This window comes from Amblyomma mixtum, chromosome 8, assembly GCF_055824585.1.
Source record: "Amblyomma mixtum isolate Tamu chromosome 8, ASM5582458v1, whole genome shotgun sequence".
Classification (NCBI taxonomy): domain Eukaryota; kingdom Metazoa; phylum Arthropoda; class Arachnida; order Ixodida; family Ixodidae; genus Amblyomma; species Amblyomma mixtum.
In genome coordinates this window covers 75,657,508-75,667,776 of record NC_143019.1, presented here as the reverse complement: position 1 = coordinate 75,667,776, position 10,269 = coordinate 75,657,508, and the positions used below count along the sequence as shown (strand labels likewise).

Below are 10,269 nucleotides of genomic sequence, written 5' to 3'. Positions count from 1 at the left end.
ACCTTTAAACAGAACTGTCACTCTTGCTTTCTTCATTCCTTCCGGGTAAACTCCCATTTCAATTACCAAATTGAAGATGTATGCAAGCACGGGTGCTATAAAGCATAGTACATATTTGACTGGTTTTATCTGAATATTGTCAACACCTAAGGCTTTGCTATTATTTAAATTCATAAAGGTTGTACATACTTCGGTCTCGTTGGTGGGCTCAAGGAAAAGGCTTTCGAAAAGGCTACAAGATGAAGGAACTTCAGGTAGATGCGTCATAGGTAAATGGGTACCCGTACGGAAATGTCATATCTGGTTTGATATGAAAAAATCCAGATATGAACAAATAGGGAATTGGGCATATAAGGTCTTATATGAATATACGGGCGTATATAGCCTGATATGCCCAATTCCCTATATACCATTATCTGAATGGAACTCATATAAGGAAATATATGTATATATGGTCGTATATGTCCTGATATGCCCAATTCCCTATATATCCATATCATGACTGAACTCATATATGACAATATATGAATATATCTGGCATATATGGCCTGATATGCCCAATTCCCTATATATTCATATCATGATGGAACTCATATAAGGATATATCTGGCATATATGGCCTGATATGCCCAATTCCCTATATATCCATATCATGATTTAACTCATATATGGATATATCTGGCATATATGGCCTGATATGCCCCATTCCCTATATATCCATATCATGATTGAACTCATATATGGAAATATATGTATATATGGTCCTTATATAGCCAGATATGTTCTATCCTTATATGACCATATCTGATGGAGCCCATATATGGTATTTCTATATATGGTCTTTATATACCCAGATACGGCCAAATCCGTATATAGCCATATCTGCGAACAGTCATATATGGATGAATATACTTATATGGGCCATATATGGCCAAATATAGATAAATCTGTATATGTCCATATTTGGCTGGAGCTTATATATGGAGCTAGTTCTATATATGAACATATACTGACAGATCTGCACATAACCTTATATACTTTTGGTTAAATGTTGAGGGGAAATTTCCCCTAAGGTGGAGCAGACTTCCATTAAGCTATTAATTACTTAACTATTCTCATTCGAGTTCTGTACTGCTCGCTCTCAGTGAATGCCTGCAACAGTGACGCGGCCTTCTATCACATTAGCCAATAAAGAGTGAGCCTGGGGCGTGGCGTCTCCAAACAGTGATGGAGGGTGGCCAAACAAAAGATGTAATGAAATTAGTTGCAACCATTGCAGAATGCTGTCATACATATGCCGTTATCGCCACATGCAGACGTAAGCGACTGTGCAGTACGTCCTTACCGCTACTACTTCAGATATGTAATACAGCTTAAATTTTTGACGCAGATTTTTATTTTAAAACTTTGAGAGAACATTGGTGCTGTGTAGGGGGGTTATACAGGATGGTTAACATTATGTAAGCGATAAGCCTGATTTAATAGACGATTAATTAACTAACTTTAACTAATGAACATTTCATTTTGATTCTAAGGGGCAATATTATGTTGCCAAATTAAAGGCCGTCATCGGAAAAGGTGAGCCCAGTTTCTAACTTTTTTTTAATTGGTATAGGGGTTTGAAATATCGAGCGCTAGATTTTGCGCATTTCAAAGCTCGCTGAGTTGGTTTACCCGCATTGAAAATGCATAAAACTGTCGGTCACTGTGTGACGGTGTCCGTGTCACACAAACACGGACACCGTTTGTGTATTTTGTGATGTAGAAAAAGTTTCTTTGAATTCGGCGACGATACGACGCGCAGCGACGCGTTTATGAATATCCGAAGCGGACAAGGCAATTCACTGAGCTTGCAAGTGTGTATGTTCAGTATTTCGAACCACATTAACGATTACGAAAATTTAAAAGCTAAGGTTCTTTTTTTACTGACGGCCTTCATTTTCGCGATACAGACTTACGCCCCAAAATCAAAATTATGAAACCTGATTAGTTAAATATAATTAATCATTTTTCAGATTATTGAGCTCTATTACGTACATAATTCCCGTCTTGCTGTACGGTCCACCTTCACTGTCCAAACCGACATATCTCTCGCACTTTGTAAAATAAAAATCTGTAAACGTTAAAAATGTCATCCAATACATCTCTAAGTGCTGCTTTAAATTGAAAAACCACTCGGTTTTATGCTGCTCTAAAGCTCCTGATAATCATATAGCATAGGTAACACAAGTAACACAATTACCACACAGAAATTGCGCAGGAAATTTTATTGGGGTACATTTAATGCTCTTGTGGTTCTATAGTTCTGTATGCTTCTTATCGTCGATGCTTTTCTTTCTCGCTCCTTATTTCGCTGAGTTTAGTGCCCACGGCCAGCAACAGCAGCTTTCCGGAGAGCTCCCGCCCCTTCTTGGTCGGCAGGGCCGTTGTGTAGGCTGCGTGGGAGATAATTTAGAGCGATCATGATATAAATCTGCGCAGAACTTGTGCACATGGCCACAGTAGCATAAGTTGAAGAATTATGCACTGAATCCGAGAAACCCTACCGTAAAATCCATTGTGGGATATTAAAGGTGCCCTGCGACGTACATAAAGCATGGGTTCTTTAATCTTTGTATGCAGAGTAAGGGACATTGTGAGTCCTGAACGCGCAATGAGATCACCGAAATCATAATATTTGATATTTTAATCTTCGCTAGAAATGCTTGTTTCGAGCCGATGGTGTCGCAACGCGGCGGCCATTTGCGGCAGCGGAAATGAGGTGGCATCTAGATAGAGTGCTGCCTTTCTCATTGATTGGGCGTCCAGTTTGCATATTGTTCCTTCATACTTGTGAATGGATCCAAAATATTATGTCTCTGAGTACTGTAAGCTTTTTCGCATGCCACAAAAACTGGAAAGAAGCAGGGAAAGCAAACGAAAACTAACAAGAATACAGCTAGGGGTGACAATTTCCATTCCATTTCAAACCTTCCTGGCGGCCAGCGCTGTTCAAAAAACGTTGGCTCAGACCAGCAAGCGCGCGCGTCGAGACCGGCCGTGACCATACCAAGCGAAAAAAAAAGCCAGTCGATACACCTTGCCCAAAACGTGAAGAGAAAGGCCGGACAGGAGACGGGAGTCGAGTTTGGGGGGGGGGGGGGGGGGGGCTACCGCTGACAGCCTTACAGTCCGACTAAAAAAGAAACTTCGGGGAGCTTCCTTTGTCGTTAGTCACCCCTGCCCTTACTAGGGCGTCGCGTACACGGGGGGAAGACGCCGTCAAAATGCGCGGCTGTCTACAGCCCCGACAAAGCAACAACTGCATGCACGCTTCCGCTGCGTGGGCGCTAGGCGCGGTTCTGATTTGTAGCGCCCAATCTCGGCACTGGGTGAGTGAAATGGGAGAGTGAAATGCGTTTTCTTCTGAGCTTTTCATTTCGATTTTTCAGAGTGGAATAACTTTCGCTTGCATGCTCCGATTTTAATAATTCTTTTTGCTCTGGTCTCTGGAACGCATGATGAATCTATTTAATAATATTAACTGGTACAGAGCAAATCATCGCGATGCCCCTTTAAAAGCTTAGCCTCATGCTTTTTTTTTTCGGGCTTTACCATTAAAGTTTCCTGGCACAACCACGAGCGGAAACAGGTATACGCCAATTGTTTCTGAAACACGTTCGTTCGCACTAACCACCCGAAATAAAACGCGTACCAGCTCTTCATTCCACTGCTCCTGCTTAGCTGTAGAGCGCAAGCCTTGTGTCAAATGTAATGGGGCCATTGTAGCCTAATTGGATACGCAGAACGCAGCAATGCTGATCCCGTGTTAAAATAGAATTAGCACTATTACTTACGACAATGAAAAGGGTTCAGTTACTGACACGTGCATATGACAGAAACCATGACAGGTTGTTGTCTACGTCTCGTTACTTAGAAAAAACATCCCTAACTAGCCCCGCAATGTGCTTAGCGAGGTTAGTCTATGTTTTTTGCGTTACACAATTCATATCATGCACTTGAACTACCGCTGGCAGGAACGCAACTCGGTGGCGGTAAAAATTTCGCTACTGAAAAATGAGAGATTACTCTTCGACTGCACATAGAAATAAATCATGCATTATGATACCATTTAGCTTAATTTATAGCCCTATCATCGAAAACTGCCGACGGCACTGACAAAGGTAGCCAACAAAGCAATACGGGAAAAACAGTAAATGGTTGTTCACGCTTACCTGAAATATTGATGATTGCAGGTTCACAGAAACCTTGGTATTTCCCGCTCACTTGCACCCTGGATCCTTCCGATGGCTCATCATCCCATGCATGCTTGGCGCAGGTCATTTTAACGACGTCAAAAGTGTCTTCTTCCTCAAAACGCACAAGTGTGGCGCTGTACAATGATTTCAAAGGGAAAACAAGTGGATGCAACAACGGGTATAACCGGAAATTGCTCGCCCGGCACGAAAGTGCGTAGCACACTGCAGAGTCCGGCTTCTAGCTCTGTGCAACAGACGACAGTCAAGGGTGGCGCCACCAATGCCTTCCTTAGCAGATATCTGTGCATATCTGTGCATGTCAGATATCGGCACCTGCGCACGGGCGCTCGCGCGCGCGTCAGAAGCGGGGTCCGGTTTACAACAATGGGAGGACCGCGGGGGCTGTCGGGGACTCTTTTTTCTTCATGGCTTGAAGCTCTCCTCCCCTAAATTTTCTTGGAATCCTTGCAGCTCCCCGACCATCTCTTGTTCACGGCTTGACATTTTTTTCAGTCGGCTCCCGAGGGAGAGCCAGCCAGCACCAGGAGCATGGAGGTTCATGCCACTTTTCGACGCCCGTCGCGGTGCGTGCTGGGCGCGCAGGCGCTTCGCGTGTATCTTTATCAAAATAAATATAACTAACGATACCCCTGCTGCGTCGTGTTTTCGGATCACTCTGTAGGACGTATTATGTAAACTGAACCGAATAAATATTTCGTCCTATCTACTGAAAGAGAGAGAGGCTTGATTGAGACCTGTTATATTCGAAGTGATTGTTAAAGCGAATTTCGAAAATCGCTAGCTCTCTGCTCCTTGTGCTGGAGACTGCGCAATGAATTCGACCATACATCACGTCAGATACATCACAAAGGTCCCAATCGCCTTTCCTAGAGATTGATACGATGCGCAGCTTGACGTTTGCATTCGCTCGCAGATTTAGCATCTGCTTGTTCCGCAGATTCGGCACCCCATGCGTGAGCGGTCTTCTCTTCTTGAATGCCTATACTAGCTGCCCGTTGTGGCACATAATCACGTCATTTTACATGTTTGTTGCTTTAGGACAGGGTGGATTACGGGAACATTTCAGCTGGTTATCAAAGGTAACGGCGCGCCTTCTCTATCAAATATGTAGCTAGTCAAACGGCAATTTCCGTTTTGGACAAATAGGTTTCATGAGTTTTTTGCACACATAAATGATGTTGTGAAGGTGCGGTTTCACAATTTATATTAAGAAATGATTAGCGGTACACCACAGCGGTTTCTGTATGCAAGTTATTCGGCCAAGCGGCCGTATAGTGTGATGGAATTATCACCGTTAATTTCCTAACAAACCTCTTAAAATTCTAATTACTTGTTGAGGCTTAAGTGCTTGTTTTTGTGAAAACACAGGCAGTCATTGTGTTAGGGCGTTATCTTTGCCTGAATTTTTCAAAAAACGACGGCGTTCTGAGGTATCTTCCATGTACGGTTAAATCGAGGTGATTACGACCTGACTAGAGTGACCAAGGGCGCCAAACTTTTTCCTGGTGTGATGACCAGGTGCATCTCGTGATGTTTCTTCGATTTCTCTTGCCTAGAATGAAAGAAAACACTTTTCAGCTTCATCTAGTGCTCTTCGTCATGAACACACAAAACTCGGCAACAAATGCCCTCTACCAGGGAACAGCAGTTAGCATACTTCATTGGAAAAATTAGATCGCTGGTATATACTGTTTTGCATGCATAATTGCACGGATTGGGTCGGATTTTTTTTTTTTTAGGGGGGGGGGATTTGTGAGCGCTGTACTCCATTGCAGCACACAACAACATGTTGTAGTTATTTAAGGAGAAGCAGAAGGCTGCAACGGCTATAAGAACCGAATCGCCTGATCTGAGGGTCGCTTTTCACTCCAAAGTTGAAGACGGGGATTGTCATCATCGTCATCCGTGATCAATTTTACAAGACAAAGAACCCTCCCATCGACCACCGATTAGCTGTTGTTGAATTCATTCGGGCAAGGTCAGGCTACCCTTGTTTTTTGTCACATCTGCTCATCAGACATTCCATAAGCTTTGACTGTGACTCGCTGCCCTTGGAGTCCACTCTGCCACTCTAAACGCCGACCTTTGTTCGGCTCGTTACTTGGCCACCCTAAGCTCATTTTTCCGCATTTTGTTAGTGCTAAGATATGGATGACACCAGTTTGTTCTGTAATACTCTAATCGCTCCCCTTGACGTTATCGCTAGTATTTTCCTTGCCATGCCCAATGCGTGCTACACGGCTGCTTCAAAATCCCGTCGAACCGATCGCCACTCGCGTCGACAAAGCTTTGCGGAAAATGGGAAAAAGATATCTTAGCGGAAAGTTGAGCACTCATACCCCTGTTACACGGGCGTTTTCAACGGCAGTTCAGTTGACCGTCAGTTCAACTGAACGGCAGTTAGCAGTGTTACACGGCAGCGCTAACTGCCGTTCAAATCTCAACGGCAGTTGACTTCGACTGAGATCGGGGGTCGGGTCCCAGTTGAACGGCCAACTGACAAGATGGCGTCCAACGGATAACAAAATTTCCCGTAGTGGATTGCCTTGGCTCAGTGTACTGCGGCATGCGCAAAGCAGCAGACTGAGAAAACACTCCAAATAAAACTGGAGACGCTGTAAACACAGGTAGACATAGCGCGTGCGTCGAGCAGTCGAAGCGAGGAAACAGAAAAACGACGACTACCAGCGACCCGATCCACATCGGATAGCCTTGGCTACGAACCGACATCGTCACGCAAATTTCGCCCAAAAGCAAAAAAATACACAAAATTTGCCGCTATAGAAAAGAATATCTACAAGACAATCATTTACTACACACACAAAAAAAAAATGTATGCTCTGTTTTTCTTTATTTTCACTCCGCTCTAGATGAAACATCACGTGGTTAGTATGCTAACTGAACTGAATGCAAAGTGCTCGTGTAACAGCAAGCGAATCCAGTTGAGTTCAACGACAGTTGAGATACCCAACTGAGGGTTAACTGAACTGCCGTTGAAAACGCCCGTGTAACACGGGTATCAGAGGCTCTTCGGCGTCCGGCCGACATTCGACGGTTTCAAATGCTTAGGAAATGCGAACGGAGACCCCCCCCTGTCATTGGCGGTGGCCGTTATCTTGCCTCAGAGCCGCGTCCCGCAACTGCTTCGGCCCTCTTGATTTCGACATCTGCTGCTGACTTGTTTCTTCTCCTCTTTGTTTAGCACACTGCTTGCGTTGTCGCTAATTTAGTGCTTCAAGTTAATGACTCGTCATTCAGCATTTACAGCGTGTGCGTGAAATTTCAGCGGGAATACACAAATGTCGACTGCACTGCAGTACCACCGTTGCCTGTGATCGTTTGTATGGCATAAAACGCAAGCTATGTTGAATATTCTCTTTCTGATGCGCGCATTGTAACTATACAATTGTTTACACAGCATGATCACTGCAAGAAGACCGGATGATTGCGACGAAACACTTGATAGCCGGAGAACTGGCGCTTCTCGGTCGTGGCAGATCCGCTTTCTTCCATACCACAAATACTCGGTGCTGAACTGCTTTATCCAGAAGCATGTTCGACGATTGATCGCATCAACGAAAAGGATCTCATTTGTTATCCACGAGCGGCGCCAGTGGTCGACTGTTGACGGCTCCCTAAAGCAATGCTTGGCATGCCGGGTGACACCGGCACTTCCCGCTCGTTCTATTCGTCCTGCGATATCAGCAATCCTCCGTTAAGGGTTACAGTTTCCAAAACTTCACTTGTGACAATTTGCATTCGGCAAAACTTGTGTATTCACACATCACAAAAGCCGAGACCACATACGCGAACAATGCGGACTAGCGCTTATTCGTCGAAAGCAAGGGTCTCATCGAAGCAGCTCATGACGGCGCTGGAGAGCTCGGAAAGCGCCGTGATATGTTCTGGTTGCGTGCACAATGGACTTCAATTCAAGAGACAAAAGCTATCTTTCTCTGATTTAGTATTTTTTGCGGTAATATGGGGAGTCATCATACTAAGAAGCAAACATAATGAGCGTGAGCGTCAGGTTCATTATAAGGTTCAGGCTTTACAATCCAGCCGGAATGAAACGCGAACACGCATATCGCCTTCTTTTTCTACATTGCAGAGAGGTATTCACTTGCAGCCACACTCTAAGAAAAAAGGGTGTAAGAAGGGTGCATCTTCACGACTTATGCTATCTGAAGGCGCATGGACTAAAGAAGCACTTTGCAGAGTGCATCGTTACACCCGTGTGGAGGTGGTGGAGGCCGTTAGTCTCTTTCAGAAAACTTACCCCCTTTTTTACTCTTCAAACCAGCTGTGTTCCCTCTGCGCGAAGACGCTGTACAGCAAAGTATGCAGCCCTCACCGCCTCCCCTCCCTCTCGAAGATGGCCCTCTCCCGAAAGCGGGGTGGCGGGGTTATTTTGAGGACAATAGTTAAAAGCTACGCTGGCTCACGCTCCCCCACTGCATTGATCCTTTCACCCGCGCTGGCGACACTGACCGCGCCTCCTCGCTTCTTCAAGGGACCAGAAGCTATTTCTTCGAGGAACACGTACAGCGGTCTTCTGCCCATCTCCGCCTGACATGGTCGGCAATAATGGCGGACGAAGCGGCTTGGCGGATGCACAGAACGTTACTGAAAAAAGGTGCATTGGCCGCGATCGGCCACGACAACCATCACGCATGCAAACATGCTCTTGGTTGCTAACGACCAAAATAATCACTAATATTCGCTGCATGTGCTTTCATACCCATCATTGGATATCATTTTAAAAAAGAAGTAAGTCAGCAAAGACAGACGGCATGATCGGTGCTGTGTTACTCCTCTGACCAATCGCAGCTCTGAACGAAATCAACAGTTTAGCGCTTCAACACACCAGAGGCATGAAAATTATTGCGCTTATAATTTAGGCTTGTGGTTAAGCTTTTATTAAAGAGGTAATAAAAGCTTTAAAAGGAACAGTTTTGCTTCACAGCCAGCGTAAGCTCTATTAGTCCACGCTGTTCTTCATTTTCTAATAGCGTACGATAAGCACCAGGGCGGTTAATTCCCTCCGTACAATTTCGAAAAGCGTGCACTGCTTTTCGAATAACCCCTCGTTGTGGCACATGTTCCTGAGCAAATAACAGACGAATAACAGAAAGGGTTCAGGTTAACATGCATACAAGTTAATAAATCAAAATCAGACGAACGAGCGAGATTGTTGACGCTGTAATTTTATATTAGCTGAAGATGCAATGTAACGCAAATCCCGAATAAATTGCACTCTCATATTTCTGCTCCATTTCAACAACAAAAAAGAGCCCTACTCGCTGATAAACGCGTGATCTTCACCACTAATACTGACAACGCTGAAAAACAAAAATGCAAGAAACTAGGGAAGGAATAATTCTGCATCTGAACTGAGTTGTGAACGTGGCCTGACCATTCCATATATATAGGTACATTTTTGTTTAGAGCACTTTTACCAAGACACGAGCCAGGCCTCAGAGTCGCACTTTTGCTGGTCTACTATGAGATCACCAGCATTTGTACATCTGCTCGGAAACTCCTCAACGCAGTGTAAAAGACATTTCTGCGTTTCCTTTCCAACAAGTGTACGAATCCTTTCTCTCGGCACAAGATAGCGAAGCCCATAGTAATCAGTTTTCGAGATAGCTGCATTTCCTGATCATGTTTTGGCGCGTACAAGTGTTTCACATAGAAGCAATTCAATTTCAGCTTATTTTAAATTGATAAACAGGGAGCGAGGTGACCAACGCGATTTAAGTCTATTCGAACTTCTCTTGCGTATGAAATTGTGCTGCACGCCTACAAGAGCTGAAATTAGCTTAAACTCAGTGTACGTGTGCGTAACTTTTAGCTTTTAGGTTGTTCCGCGCAGCTTTCATGCAGTCAAGTATAGTACTGATATTCAGAAATGAAGTTGACTGCCTCCAATGTTTTTTTTTTTTTTCGAACTGTAGCGCTATGGAAGCATCGAATTCCGCAACAAACCGGGTGCCAGAGTAAACAGTAA

General features: G+C 44.3%; 1 long non-coding RNA gene across 1 annotated transcript; it reads right to left on the bottom strand.

Moving 5' to 3' along the window:
* Nucleotides 1-2,250: 2,250 nt before the first annotated feature.
* LOC149333051 (uncharacterized) lies at nucleotides 2,251-4,390 on the bottom strand. The gene is made up of 2 exons (XR_016284926.1): nucleotides 4,215-4,390; nucleotides 2,251-2,435 (listed from the first exon to the last, which is right to left on the bottom strand). It is a non-coding gene; the product is annotated as an uncharacterized LOC149333051 (long non-coding RNA).
* Nucleotides 4,391-10,269: the final 5,879 nt, after the last annotated feature.